Source organism: Oncorhynchus mykiss, chromosome Y, assembly GCF_013265735.2.
Source record: "Oncorhynchus mykiss isolate Arlee chromosome Y, USDA_OmykA_1.1, whole genome shotgun sequence".
Classification (NCBI taxonomy): domain Eukaryota; kingdom Metazoa; phylum Chordata; class Actinopteri; order Salmoniformes; family Salmonidae; genus Oncorhynchus; species Oncorhynchus mykiss.
In genome coordinates this window covers 1,761,230-1,776,904 of record NC_048593.1, presented here as the reverse complement: position 1 = coordinate 1,776,904, position 15,675 = coordinate 1,761,230, and the positions used below count along the sequence as shown (strand labels likewise).

The 15,675-nt window shown below is 42.0% G+C and overlaps 1 long non-coding RNA gene across 1 annotated transcript; it reads right to left on the bottom strand.

Annotated features, from left to right (window-relative positions):
* Nucleotides 1-1,163: 1,163 nt before the first annotated feature.
* Nucleotides 1,164-15,642, bottom strand: LOC110509515. Its single transcript, XR_002471439.2, has 3 exons — nucleotides 13,545-15,642; nucleotides 1,686-1,906; nucleotides 1,164-1,454 (listed from the first exon to the last, which is right to left on the bottom strand). It is a non-coding gene; the product is annotated as an uncharacterized LOC110509515 (long non-coding RNA).
* Nucleotides 15,643-15,675: the final 33 nt, after the last annotated feature.

The following is a 15,675-nucleotide window of genomic DNA, read 5'->3' as shown; positions in this document are numbered from 1 at the left end:
TTGAACCATTCCATTGTAGATTTTGCTTTATGTTTTGGATCATTGTCTTGTTGGAAGACAAATCTCCGTCCCAGTCTCAGGTCTTTTGCAGACTCCATTAGGGTTTCTTCCAGAATGGTCCTGTATTTGGCTCCATCCATCTTCCCATCAATTGTAACCATCTTCCCTGTCCCTGCTGAAGAAAAGCAGGCCCAAACCATGATGCTGCCACCACCATGTTTGACAGTGGGGATGGTGTGTTCAGGGTGATGAGCTGTGTTGCTTTTACGCCAAACATAACGTTTTGCATTGTTGCCAAAAAGTTCAATTTTGGTTTCATCTGACCAGAGCACCTTCTTCCACATGTTTGGTGTGTCTCCCAGGTGGCTTGTGGCAAACTTTAAACAACACTTTTTATGGATATCTTTAAGAAATGGCTTTCTTCTTGCCACTCTTCCATAAAGGCCAGATTTGTGCAATATACGACTGATTGTTGTCCTATGGACAGAGTCTCCCACCTCAGCTGTAGATCTCTGCAGTTCATCCAGAGTGATCATGGGCCTCTTGGCTGCATCTCTGATCAGTCTTCTCCTTGTATGAGCTGAAAGTTTAGAGGGACGGCCAGGTCTTGGTAGATTTGCAGTGGTCTGATACTCCTTCCATTTCAATATTATCGCTTGCACAGTGCTCCTTGGGATGTTTAAAGCTTGGGAAATCTTTTTGTATCCAAATCCGGCTTTAAACTTCTTCACAACAGTATCTCGGACCTGCCTGGTGTGTTCCTTGTTCTTCATGATGCTCTCTGCGCTTTTGACGGACCTCTGAGACTATCACAGTGCAGGTGCATTTATACGGAGACTTGATTACACACAGGTCGATTGTATTTATCATCATTAGTCATTTAGGTCAACATTGGATCATTCAGAGATCCTCACTGAACTTCTGGAGAGAGTTTGCTGCACTGAAAGTAAAGGGTCTGAATAATTTTGCATGCCCAATTTTTCAGTTTTTGATTTGTTAAAAAAGTTTGAAATATCCAATAAATGTCGTTCCAGTTCACGATTGTGTCCCACTTGTTGTCGATTCTTCACAAAAAAAATACAGTTTTATATCTTTATGTTTGAAGCCTGAAATGTGGCAAAAGGTCGCAAAGTTCAAGGGGGCCGAATACTTTCGCAAGGCACTGTATGTCAACAGAAAATAGGAAAAGTTATAACTGTGGGTTACTAGTCATATCAATGCCCATAACTGAGAACAGTGGTGTTTAAACAGCACTGTATACTGTACATTGCTATCTTCACTATCCAGATCTCATATTTGTGTGTGTGTGTGTGTGTGTGTGTGTTACTCCAGCCATCCATCCCCTCTGTTACTCCTAGGACTCTTGACATGTCCGTCTGGCAGTACAACATCCACAGTATAGCTGATGTTTTTCAACTGGAGTAAGCTGTAGGTGTTGTCAAAATGCAGCACGTCTACACACAGGACACAATACAGAATTAGTCCTGTATATCTGTTCAGCGGTATCTTTGTATGTATGAGAGTATGTGTTATTTGTATGTGCTGGTGTGTATGTGTGTTTGTATGTACGTGTGTATCTGTGAATCATGTGTGTGTGTGTGTGTGTGTGTATCTTTGTGTGTATGTATCTTAACGTGTATCTGTGTGAATGTATGTGTGTGTATGTGTGTGTGCGTGTACTCAACAGGTTCCAGGCTCGGGGCAGGTGAGGAAGCGGTCTTCTGGGACCATGTGTGCATTGTAGCGTTCACTAGGCAACACCTGCAGCATATCCCCCACCTTCTGATGCCCGCCCCCCTCCTGGGTCCGCATGAACACCCCAAAGCAAATGACTGCCCCATCACTGGCAAACCTATAGAGGAGAGGGAGGAGGAAAGGGAGGGAGAGGGGAGAAATTGGGAAGAAGCTGGGGAGATAAAGGGAGGGAGGAAGATGGAGAAGAACAGAGGGGGGAGTTTGTAAAGTGGCTTCTTCTCCTCTCCTTCATCTGCACTGATCTGAAATCATCACTTGGTAGGCGAAATCAATATGGAAAACACCCAATCCAGGGTTAGGAGTCAGGGGTAGCTCTAGAGTGTTGGGTCAGACTTAAAGTTACAATATGTAATTCTTTAGTCGGGATCCGTACTTGGTGAAACTGCCAAATATTACAAAAACAAAGAAGTTACTTCAAACAACCAACCCCGTTGTTTTCCCTTGGACATCATTGCACGTACGATAGGACACCAGAAAATGTACCGCAGATTTCTTTTAACATGCTCCTCCGTTTCATCAACAAAACAAAAGCAATAACAAAGGCGCTGTGGGGGTATCGTCGGACAGGGCCACAGTGTCTCCTGACCCCTCCTGTCTTAGCCTCCAGTAATAATGCTGCAGTAGTTTATGTGTCGGGGGGCCTTATGACTCCTTGCTGTCCCCAGTTCACCTGGCTGTGCTGCTGCTCCAGTTTCAACTGTTCTGCCTGCGGCTGTGGAATCCTGACCTGTTCACCGGACGTGCTACCTGTCCCAGACCTGCTGTTTTCAACTCTCTAGAGACAGCAGGAGAGGTATAGATACTCTAAATGATCAGCTATGAAAAGCCAACTGACATTTACTCCTGAGGCGCTGACCTGTTGCACCCTCGACAACCACTGTGATCATTATTATTTGACCCTGCTGGTCATCTATGAACATTTTGGCCATGTTCTGTTATAATCTCCACCTGGCACAGCCAGAAGAGGACTGGCCAACCCTCATAGCCTGGTTCCTCTCTAGGTTTCTTCCTAGGTTCTGGCCTTTCTAGGGAGTTTTTCCTAGCCACCGTGCTTCTACACCTGCATTGCTTGCTGTTTGGGGATTTAGGCTGGGTTTCTGTACAGCACTTTGTGACATCAGCTGATGTAAGAAGGGCTATATAAATACTGATTGATGATTGATAGTAGAGGGAATTATTTATTTCAGTTTTTCTTTCATTACATTCCCAGTGGGTCAGAAGTTTACATACACTCAATAACTGTTTGGTAGCATTGCCTTTAAATTGTTTAACTTGGGTCAAACGTTTCAGGTAGCCTTCCACAAGCTTCCCACAATAAGGGGTGCATTTTGGCCCATTCCCCCTGACTGAGCTGGTGTAACTGAGTCAGGTATGTAGGCCTCTTTGCTTGCACACGGTTTTTCAGTTCTGCCCACAAATTTTCAATGGGATTGAGGTCAGAGCTTTGTGATGGCCACTCCGATACCTTGACTTTGTTGTCCTTAAGCCATTTTGCCTCAACTTTGGAAGTATGCTTGGGGTCATTTTCCATTTGGAAGACCCATTTGCGACCAAGCTTTAACTTCCTGACTAATGTCTGGAGATGTTGCTTCAATATAACCACATCATTTTACTCCCTCATGATGCCATCTATTTTGTGAAGTGCACCAGTCTCTCCTGCAGCAAAGCACCCCCCACAACATGATGCTACCACCCCCGCGCTTCACGGTTGGGATGGTGTTCTTCGGCTTGCACAGCCTCCCCCTTTTTCCTCCAAACATAACGATGGTCATTATGGCCAAACAGTTCTATTTTTGTTTCCTCAGACCAGAAGACATTTCTCCAAAAAGTATGATCTTTGTCCCCATGTGCAGTTGCAAACCATAGTCTGGCTTTTTTATGGCGGTTTTGAGCAGTGGCTTCTTCCTTGCTGAGCGGCCTTTCAGGTTATGTTGATATAGGACTCGTTTTACTGTGGATATAGATACTTTTGTACCTGTTTCTTCCAGCATCTTCACAAGGTCCTTTGCTGTTGTTCTGGGATTGATTTGCACTTTTCGCCCCAAAGTACGTTAATCTCTAGGAGACAGAAAGCTTCCTGAGCGGTATGACAGCTGCGTGGTCCCATGATGTTTATACTTGCGTACTATTGTTTGTACAGATGAACGTGGTACCTTCAGGCGTTTGAAAAAATTTTTTTGGGGGGGCTGATTTATTTTGATTTTCCCATGATGTCAAGCAAAGAGCACCGAGTTTGAAGGTAGGCCTTTAAGTACATCCACAGGTAGACCTCCAATTGACTCAAATGATGTCAATTAGCCTATCAGAAGCTTTTAAAGCCATGACATCATTTTCTGGACTTTTCCAAGCTGTTTAAAGGCACAGTCAACTTAGTGTATGTAAACTTCTGACCCACTGGAATTGTGATACCGTGAATTATAAGTGAAATAATCTGTCTGTAAACAATTGTTGGAAAAATTACCTGTGTCATGCACAAAGTAGATATCCTAACCGACTTGCCAAAACTATAGTTTGTTAACAAGAAGTAGAGTGGTTGAAAAACGAGTTTTAATGATTCCAACCTAAGTGTATGTAAACTTCCGACTTCAACTGTATGTACAAATCAAGGTCCCGTTTTAAAACGTTATCCTCTTCTCCTTCATGTTGGCAAACCTGCCAACCACTTTGTCAACGTCTATGTCCCGCTCAATACAAAGCAAAGTGAGTTTGGATAGTCATGCGTCATTCATGAATGCAAGCAAGTAGCTCTTGATGAGCTTCAGGAGGCTGGAATTTCACTGGCACTGCTGATGTAAATGGTTTTGTAGATTCTATGTAGAATGGTCAGATTTGGATATGCTCGGTGCCTATCGTTGGAAATTAGTAGAAATATGAGTAGAAATATGCGAGCTCAATCATATTATTTTCTGAACCAGGGCGCTTTCGGTTGAGCACAGAGAATACTCTACCATATCTCTAAAGTCGGTAAATCGATTCTCAAACTGTCCCATAAACACATGAAGTATGTAACCGTATACATCAACTTTAACCTAGGCACCAAGGTAATACTAGGCCTAACTACTAACACATTTCCAATACACATCCAAACCACACAGTATTGACAATCCCGGACATTGCAAGAGCTTTGGAGTGATCGTTGAATAATTGATAGGCTCAATTAGCGCATTACTCACAGTTAAAAGGATACAGACTGGTGTGTAGATGCACAGTGAAAAGTATTAGTACACCAGAAGAGGAATATCACCTCCCCAGATCTGTGCCTTGACACAATCCTGTCTCAGAGCTCTATAGACAATTCCTTCGACTAAACTGTGGGACCTTGTATAGACAGGTGTGTGCCTTTCCAAATCATGTCCAATCAATTGAATTTACCACAGCGGGGCTCCAATCAAGTTGTCGAAACAGCTAAAGGATGATCAATGGAAACAGCACACACCTGAGCTCAAATTCGAGTCTTATAGCAAAGGGTCTGAATGCTTATGTAAATAAGTTATTTCTATTTTTATTTTTTGTTGATGTTTGTAATTGTTGGTCTTGGGGCCTCCGGAGTGGCACAACAGTCTAGGGCACTGCATTGCGGTGCTTGAGGCGTCACTTCAGACCCGGGTTCGATCCCAGGCTGTGTCACAACCAGCCGTGACCAGGAGTCTCATAGGCCAGCGCACAATAGGCCCAGCGTCGTCCTAGTTTGTGGAGGGCTTGGCCAGGGGGCTTCACTTGGCTTATCGTGCTCTAGTGGCTGGCCAGGTAACTGCAGCGGCTGGCTTCTGGGTTAAGTGCCTTCTGCTTTCCTGAATTGGCTCGTCCTGTTCATGAAACCTTTCCCTCTTGCGCGCCCTCTCCTCTGCAAACTCAGTTGTTGCATTGTTTTGTTGGGCCATCGATTTTGCACTGTTCTCCATCTTGTCATGGGGGCATCCGTCAGATCTCAGCCAGATGTCAATTAAAATCAGTTAGATCCACGGCATCTCTCAAATTATTTTGAAGGTAGTTAGAAAGGGTGTTCGTCTTCTTTAAACTTCTTTAAATCATTTAAAACTCAAATGTGCTAATTTTTCAGAGCAGGCCATTGGTTTCAGATGCCGTTTTTGGTGTTGTATGGTGATGGTGCTTTATTCCGTGCAGGGCTTCAAGGATCGCGGACAGGCTCTGTATTACCGCTTCTGTGGCCTGTTTCCTGGAGGACCACCTTGTGGCTGATAGGCTTTTCAGCCTGAGAACGGTTCTCTCCGGCTGCATGTTTTCCTGTTCCTCCTCAAATATTTTAATCCTTGGGAGGCTAGAAGTCAAAAAGCAGTGTACCCCAAAAATCTTTTGCGCTATTCAAGGAACATGCAGCATCCATCAGAACGAATTTGATGTTGTGTGCACAGAAATGCACGTCGAACTCATCATCAAGATTTGATTATTTGAAACAGCTGTGTAGTACTAAGGAAAACAACGAAACGTGCACCACTTGTGTTTCCCAGGACCGGTTTGAAATGCTGTCATAACGGAAAGGAATGAGTGATTTTTCTTTTTGAAGGTTTTAAAATAACGATCTCCAATATATTGCTGTCAATAACGCTTTTATCAATTCATTGTCTCTGTTTCTAAATGGGTATAGTGTGATGACAGGAAAAAACAAATAATCTTGTGATATCTAGCTATATAATATACAGTGGGGCAAAAAAGTATTTAGTCAGCCACCAATTGTGCAGGTAAAACTGCATACAGGCTCCTCTATCAAACAAAGTGGGATATCACAAGCCCAGATTCAAAACAAAAGGCAGGGGTGAAGGCAGGGGTGAAGGCATGGGTGGGCCTGGGTAGACACAGGGTCAAACAGGATCAAAAAACAACAACAAAAATACATAATTATTTAAAAAATACTCCTCAGAAGGCCGACCCACTAACGAATTACTGTCTACACCCCTGCAAAAATGTTGATCATAGTGTAATGAAGGAAGGACCTGCATTGAATAGCAATGGAGAGTGGGCATTCATATCCTGATTCCGCTTTGTTCAAGTTTATTTGCTGCTAGTCTGTGAATCCGGTTATGCAGTAGACTGTTATGCAGTAGACTGAGTTTGAGAATGCGCAGATTGAGAATGGGCCAGCCGGAATACACAGGATACGCTAGTCAAAAGTGTCTAATGAGGGTTACAGTCATGAAAATCCTGGAAAAGTCATGGAATTTTAATATTGTGTTTTCCTTTTTAAATATATTATCAATCACTTAAAAAATGACATATCAGCCATGATCAGAATTAGGCCTTCAGCGCGTCTCTGTGTGTGTGCTGTGCATCATCTGCTTGTGTTCCAGTGCGAGTGGGCTGTTGCCCGAGGAGAGAGGGACATTTCTGCAGCTGGAAGCCTATAAAATAATAATAGACTAACTATATAGCCAATTCAAAACATAACTAGCCATGCTACAAGCTAACTATTTAGCCATAAGCATTAATGTCATTGACTGTTGAGAAATAAATCTGACACCATTATTTGAAAGCTGGGATTTCCCTCTATAAAACAGCAGGCTAGACATGTAATTCCGACAACAAAGCTATAAATGTTAGAGGAATAGCCTAATTGACAAATAACTTCCATGCTGTGCATAGATATCTTCTGAATCATGACTATTTTAGCCTCATAAGGTTATAGATAAACATGTCTACCTTGCTTTGAAGTGACCTACCTGATCCATTTTATCCGTGATTCATTGAATGAGTGAATAATTGTCTAAAGACATAAAAGTATTTGTTTGCATTGTTGATTTAATTTATAGGCAAGTCAGTTAAGAACAAATTCTTATTTTCAATGACGGCCTAGGAACAGTGGGTTAACTGCCTGTTCAGGGGCAGAATGACAGATTTGTATCTTGTCAGCTCGGGGATTTGAACTTGCAACCTTCCAGTTACTAGTCCAACGCTCTAACCACTAGGCTACCCTGCCGCACCAGGGTAGCAGACTCGGTGTGTTTCAGGGCCTGCACACCCAGTATCTCTCCAGATGGGGAGTTGACCACGTGTTTTATACAGTGTAGTTATTCTACTTTGTAGGGGGGAGATAGTAGGCCTACATGGAATCAGAGACTAGCAGCCTTCTAGTGTCAATACTACATTTACTGTATGTTGACTTTTTCATGTAGGCTACATAGAAACGCCACCAATTATAGGTAATGGACATTTGGTTAAAAGTAATGGAGAAGTCATGGAAAAGTCATGAAATTCCATCTGTCAAAATGTGTATGAACCCTTCACAGTGAATAACCAGAGGTCTCTATAGCATAATGTCATTTGGGAATTTCTGTGAACATGGACCAACTTGAAAAAAGACAGCTCCTGCACCTCTTTCATCCCAAGTCAAGCGCTGTTTTGATCCTTTCCTGTTGTTTATTATGTCACTGGACGTGGCTGGCCTCCACGCAGGGAGCCATTACGTCATCTTCTGCCGTCTCACACACTAACCTCACATGGTAACTGAGGTACTCACTACCATCTGCTGGATCACTAGAGGATTGCATCATATATTACGCTCTTCCACAATTTAAGGTGTTTCACCAAGGCTTCATACAGCAGAACTTTGTCGCCTTTAGAACGTGATCCATTAACATGCCCACATTTTTTTTAAATTACGTGCACTGCCCCGCATATGTCCCGCAAAATCGTTGCCTTGTCCCGTATTTAATTCTTATTTTTTAATTATGTGATCAACCTAACCCAGAAGTTGGTCGTGGAATTATTTTAATCAAAAGAAGAGACATTTACATTTCTTCAAAACAAGTCAACTTTATTATTTAATTACTGCAGTAATGGAGCTTGTCAACGAGCCTCCCGTAGATGATTAATTGAGAGCCCAACCAGCAGGATTAAACCACAGAATTGTATAGCAAAGTCCATCCTCCTGGATGTTCATGACAAATCACAGATGAGAGAATTTAAACTAAGGCACATTTTGCTCTCATGCAGCAGACATCAAGATTTATATGGCACCAAATATCTCTAGTTCATTAACTGCTTGCTTGTACAAACATACTAATGCAACCTAGAATTGTAAATCCTTTCTTTAAAGAAACTGGAGATTGGTTCTCCCTGTTACCAACAGACAGGCACACAGACACTAATCATGGAACGGAATGTTGTTTTATCACCAATCCATCGTAAATCTACTGTCAGTGTTAAATCTCTCAGAGGCCCACTTTCTGTCCACACACACAGATTAGTGTAGGTCCCCAAAAATTATTCTGTTGCATAAAACAACCATTTGATGCAATAACAGTATTCCCCCCAAAATTTGGCCAGCAACCCCATTTTTTTTATGACCACACCATGTAAAAAAAAAAAGTTATGTAATCAGCAGGCGATGTTTACTTTCTTAATTTGGTCTACGAAGGTCTATTACAAATCAGTCTGGCAATATATACTGTATATATATATATATATTTTACCCCCTTTTCTCCCCAATTTCATGATATCTAAATGATAGGTACAGTCTTGTCCCATCGCTGCAACTCCCGTATGGACTTGGGAGAGGCGGTGGTTGTGAATCATGCCTCCTCCGAAACACGTCTGGCTGTATTTATGACAGTATTTCATTTTGAAGACAGTTTGGTTTGATGTGACTGAAATCTATTAGAAAGGTATTGGGAGTTCAGAAGATCATCAGGCAATAATGTTGTAAGTTATCTTTCGCCCCCAGTCTAATTTAGTGCCTGGTCTTGTCCAGTTGTTTCTAAAGGCTTGTGGGCATAGTAAAGGGAAAGGAAAGGGGATCTACCCTTACGAAAAAAGATTACAGTCAGAGTGCAGTACAACTGCAGTACAACTGCAGTTAGGTTGCAGTATAACTGCAGTACAACTGCAGTTAGGTTGCAGTATAACTGCAGTACGCCACAAATCCTTCGTCAATAATAACACAATTTTTTTACTGCAGTACTTTTGCAGTGTAACTGCAGTTACAGTGCCATATAAATGCAGTTATTCTGCAATTACTGCCTCCAAAATACCATAGTCGACTGCAGTTACTGCACGGTTATTGCAGTATCAAAAGTGCAATCTTTTTTTGTAAGGGTAGTCCGCTGCACAACTGAATGCATTCAACCGAAATGTGTCTTCCACATTTAACCCAACCCCTCTGAATCAGAGAGGTGCGGAGGGCTGCCTTAAGGCGCCCGGGGAGCAGTTGCTGTTGGGGGTTAACTGTCTTGCTCAAGGGCAGAACGTAGAGGGAAACAGTAGGTAAGGTCCTCCTTGGTTGGGGACAGAAGCACCAGATCATTTGACTTCCAGTAGGGTGAGGCCGGGTGCTGCAGACTGTTCAAGTGCCCTCGCCAATTCAATGATGAACACCGCCATGCAATCTCCATAGACAAACATTGGCAGTAGAAGGGCCCGTATTGAAGAGCTCAGTGACATTCAACGTGGCACCATAATAGGATGCCACCTTTCCAGCAGGTCAGTTCGTCAAATTTCTGCCCTGCTAAAGCTGCCTCGGTCAACTGTAAGTGCTCTTATTGTGAAGTGGAAACGTCTAGGAGCAACAACGGCTCAGTATTGAAGTGGTAGGCCACACAAGCTCACAGAACGGGACTGCCGAGTGCTGAAGCGAAAAGCACATAAAAATCTTTCCTCGGCTGCAACACTTGCTTCCAAGTTCCAAAACGACCTCTGGAAGCAACGTCAGCACAAGAACTGTTCGTCGTGAGCTTCATGAAATGGGTTTCCATGTTGAGCAGCCGCACACAATCCTAAGATTACCATGCGCAATGCCAAAGGTTGGCTGGAGTCATGTAAAGCTCACTGCCATTGGACTCTGGAGCAGTGGAAATGCGTCTGGAGTGATGAATCATGCTTCACCATCTGGTAGTCCGACAGACAAATCTGGGTTTGGCAGATGCCAGGAAAATGCTTCCTGCCCCCAGTGACAACTGTAAAGTTTGGTGGAGGAGGCATAATGATCTGGGGTTGTTTTCCATTGTTCGGGCTAGGCCCCTTAGTTCCAGTGAAGGGAAATCTTAACGTTACAGCATTCTAGACGATTTTGTGCTTCCAGTTTTTTGGCAACAGTTTGGGGAAGGTCCTTTCCTGTTTCAGCAGGACAATGCCCCCGTGCACAAAGCGAGGTCCATACAGAAATGGTTTGTCAAGATCGGTGTGGAAGAACTTGACTGGCCTGCACAGAGCCGTGACCTCAACCCCATCGAACACCTTTGGGATGAATTGGAACGACTGGGAGCCAGGCCTAATCGCCCCAACACCAGTGCCCTAGCTCACAAATACCCATGGCTGAATGGAAGCAAGTCCCCGCAGCAATGTCCCAACATCTAGTGGAAAGCCTTCCCAGAAGAGTGGAGGCTGTTATAGCAGCAAAGGGGGGGACCAACCTCATATTAATGCCCATGATTTTGGAATGAGATGTTTGACGAGCAGGTGTCCACATATTTTTGGCCATTTAGTGTATCACTGTGCTGTGACAATGCACCTTGATATGGCCTATAACATATTGACTGTACTGTCAAGCAAAGCTGCCAGGTCTGATTACAGGGTGTTAAACTTCCTGTGGAATGGTTGAGGCTCCCAGGTACTAATGGTAGAGGTCTGCTGCTTCCAAAGATTCTGGCAGTAGCTCTTCAGAAATGATCTTCTTGCTCGCAACTTGGGCCAGCAGATTTGGAATTCCTTTGCCTTTTAAATAAGTGGTATGAATGAGTAATATGTACCAAAACAATTACAAATGAACCAATATAAGTTACATCCCAGATGATACAGATCCTCTGACGGTCTTGTGAAGTCATACTTAACTGCAACAATCCACATGGTTTTAATAGAGTTAACTAAGTGAATGAACAAAGCTTTCAGTCAGGTTTTAATCCAGAAAGTCTTTAATGATTCAAGTTTGGAGTTCAATACAGACGTTGACCCTAATTCTTTGCTGCTCAGGATGTGTGAGAATAATATTTGTAATTTATTTTTAGACCAAGGTTTAAATTCCGGAGGATTCTGAAAAGAAAACATTTGTCTGGATCAATAATGTAATTGGTCTCTAAGGTCTATAGTGTAGTTGGTCTACAATCTGGTTGGTCTAGAAAGGTTGGAGGGGTGGGTGGAAGTAGGAATCGTATGGTTGAAAAGCTTTTAGAGGATAGAATGTGTGATGTCATTGATCTAACAATGGGAGGTTTAGAATATTGAAGAAATAACCTGAGCTCTGACAGGTGGGCAGGTGTTGAATTTGAGAACTTTTAATGTCAAGCCTCATTTTCATGGGGAGTCAGTGTAAATCACAGAGTACAGGGATGATGGGGTAACAGGTGGGTGTTGATGAGAACCAGCTTTTTGTACATGTCAGTTGATGATGTGAGGGGAGACCACTGAGTAGGGCATTGCAGTAATATATGTGGGAGAACATGAATGTATGCATCTTTAGTTGATTCAAGTATTAAAACCAATGAAACAAATGTTAATAGACATTTTCTAATAGGGCATAGTGCTGATCAACACGCTTGTGAATATGTTTTCAGAAATAATCCAGGAGCCCACACTCTCCACCTGATGCCAGAGCCTCCTGGGGTGCCAGGCCTGTGTGAGTGGGCACAGAACTCATCACAGTGCCTAAAGCGCTGGGCAGAGGGTCCACCAGAAAACCTTTTTCTGCAGCTCTGGCCAGGCAGCTTCATCTTGGAGCAGTTTGAGGGTTTAATATACTTCCACTAGCTCGCATGAGTACAGCCAGTAACCAGGTAGTACTAGCTAGTCAGATAGTGCACGCCAACTTTATTCAGTTGAGTTGGTTCTATTTTTATCTTCCGGTCACACTCAGTCTAATCCCTTCTTTGAGCTGCCAATCTAGTCTGTTAACGTACCCCCTAAAGCAGGTGAATATGCTATGAGGGGGCGTGTACTTCCAAGTATGAACAAAACAAAAATGAGTTTTTATAAAATGTTTTAACAATTTTCTGTTATTTCCATGTCCAATTGACACAATAAATGAAAGTGCATTTCTGATTTTCAAATTCAGAAATGAAAACTAGCTGTTTTCCACTCTTCGTTTTGACATGGACCTACACATAAAATATTTAAGATATTGAAACGTAGTGTATAAAACATTAGGTAGATCTGCTATTCTCCTGACACAGACTGACCAGATGAAAGCTATGATCCCCTATTGATGTCACTTGTTAAATCCACTTCAATCTGAAGGTCAAGAGGAAGAGACAGGTTAAATAAGGATTTTTTTGTAGCAATTGAGACATGGATTGTGTATGTGGCCATTCAGAGGGTGAATGCGCAAGACTGATTGAAGTGCCTTTGAACAGAACTGCAACGCTGCTGGGTTTTTCACGCTCAACAGTTTCCCGTGTGTATCAAGAATGATTCACCACCCAAAGGACATCCAGTCAATTTGACACAACTGCGAGAAACATTGAAGTCAACATGTGCCAGCATATCCCTGTGGAATGCTTTCGAGACCTTGTAGAGTCCATGCCCTGACAAATTGGGGCTGTTATGAGGGCAAAAGGGGGTGCAACTCAATATTAGGAAGGTGTTCCTAATGTTTTGTACACTGTATAAATATTGAATATGCAATTACATTTCAATTGAATTTTAAAACAATGCAGTATTCATTAAATTCCGTTTCAAATCATGAAAGTTACATTTATGAATTCAATGATTCAATTTTGTGGAAGGAAAAAACATCTAATTCAATATCCTAAAACACATCAAAAAAATTACAGAATTCAAATTAAATGTATTTTGGCACGGAAATAACTCCATAACACTAGGTCTTTAAGTTGAGTGGACAAGCCTACCTTGTCCACTGACTGTAGAATGGAAAAAATCCAGTGTGGTCGCACACAGTTACACCACCAGAGAAATCATATCTCCATGAGGGACAGAAGAAACTTGACAGAACCTAAATCAAATACTGGGGGTAAACTCATTGCAACAAAAGCAAATAAAAAGTCCTACAAAATATGACAGGTCTGTTCGGTTTCAGCAGAATTCTCATGTGCACCCAACATGCAGCGAATACAATTACCGTGAAATGTTTACTTACTGCCTGTACTGCACCCTTGCACTGGAGAACACTTCACTTTCTATTTTTAATCACTAGTGCCACTAGAGAGGGTCTACACAAACTAACAATAGTCTTCATCTATGATCCAATCAGATTTGGCGAATACATATACATTTAAAAATAAATTATAAAAATGTTTCAACTACACTTACATTATGAACTCATAAGTCAGCGTTTTCTAAACTAAGGGTCGCCTGATTTGAAAATGGGCAATTTTAGTCACTTCAAACCATACTTCCTTCAAATTGAAATACTGTGAATGTACTGTCAGACTGACTTGTAACAGACTGTCAGGGACACAAATAAAAAATAAAAAAAATTGGCTGTTTGATTACATCGTTTTCTTATGATTATTTTTTTACATGGTGCTGTCGCAATTTTATTATATCAAAATGGGGTCATGGGTCAAACAAAGGTTGGGAACCCCTGTCATAAGTATTATCAGAACTTCATAGATGTATGAGGATGCTGTAGTTCTAACAACATTACTACCATCTCTGATGGCTGTAGCCTACTGCACGGCGAACTTGATTGGTGGGTGAATGAAGTAGAAAGAAACAGCCAAACAGGCAGCAGGGGAAAAGACAATCCAGCAGTCAATAAAACTAAATCAGAAAAACAAAAGCAATTTACATAAAGCTATGATTTTATTTAGTAAAGGTGAAATATTTATAAATGAATATTGTTTGAAGAGCTCAATGAGACCCAGATACCAGGTTTACCAAATAAAGCTGGTGTTAATGAATAAATACGGGTGAATTACATCAAACAATACATTTTAACCTTTTTTTTGAAAGCAAAAATATCATTTGAATTGGATTATTATTATTTGAATTGGAAAGTTTACTAATTGTAAAGTTCTCTTAAATCACTAATAGTGAGAAGAATACATTTTTTACCTCGAAAACAAATGTACTCCTGATACAAATGACAGAAAATCTATCATTTATGTACATTTCTAAAAAACTATTCTCACGCTCTCCATCTCTCATGTGGATGTTCACATCAATGGAGCATTTACTTTAGCTAACAGTTGGAACTCCTAACAAGAACTTAAAGATCTCATTTGATTAATACAAAATCAAAATATGTTGACTAGTCCCGATTCACAGTCAGCTTATAGCACATACATGAGTCACGGCAGCAGTTACCCGTAACCACATATCACCTAACCCAAACCTTAACCACAAGAAGACGAAACATGACCTTAACCTGGTGATTAATGGCAACGTCACTCTCTTAGACAAACTACCCATTTCTACCAGGTCTGGGGCCTAAATACTGTACATACGATTCTGTAAGTGACTGACATTTCAACAAGACAGGGCACAGTCCTCACAATAGAAAATGTAGAATCACTGAGGACAGAAACTATCAGGTAAGCTAAGCAATGTGCTAGTGAGGATACAGCAGCCACCTTTAAATCAGTCATTTATTTATGCAGCACATCCTGTTACTGCTGGACAGGACATGGGAACTAGAACGTATAACACTACCATATATGGAAGCATTGAGGTGACACAATGCGTGTGTGGGGGAGGTGTACAGATACTCTCAAGCTCTCAGGATGGATGGGGAGCGTTGCTGCACAGCTATTTTCAGGTCTCTCCAGAGATGTTAGATCGGGTTCAAGTCCGGGCTCTGGCTGGGCCACTCAAGGACATTCAGAGACTTGTCCCAAAGCCACTCCTGTGTTGTCTTGGCTATGTGCTTAGGGTCATTGTCCTGTTGGAAGGTGAACCTTTGTCCCAGTCTGAGGTCCTGAACACTCTGGAGCAGGTTTTCATCAAGAATCTTTCTGTACTTTGCTCCGTTCATCTTTCCCTCGATCCGGACTAGTCTCAGTCCCTGCCGCTAAAAAA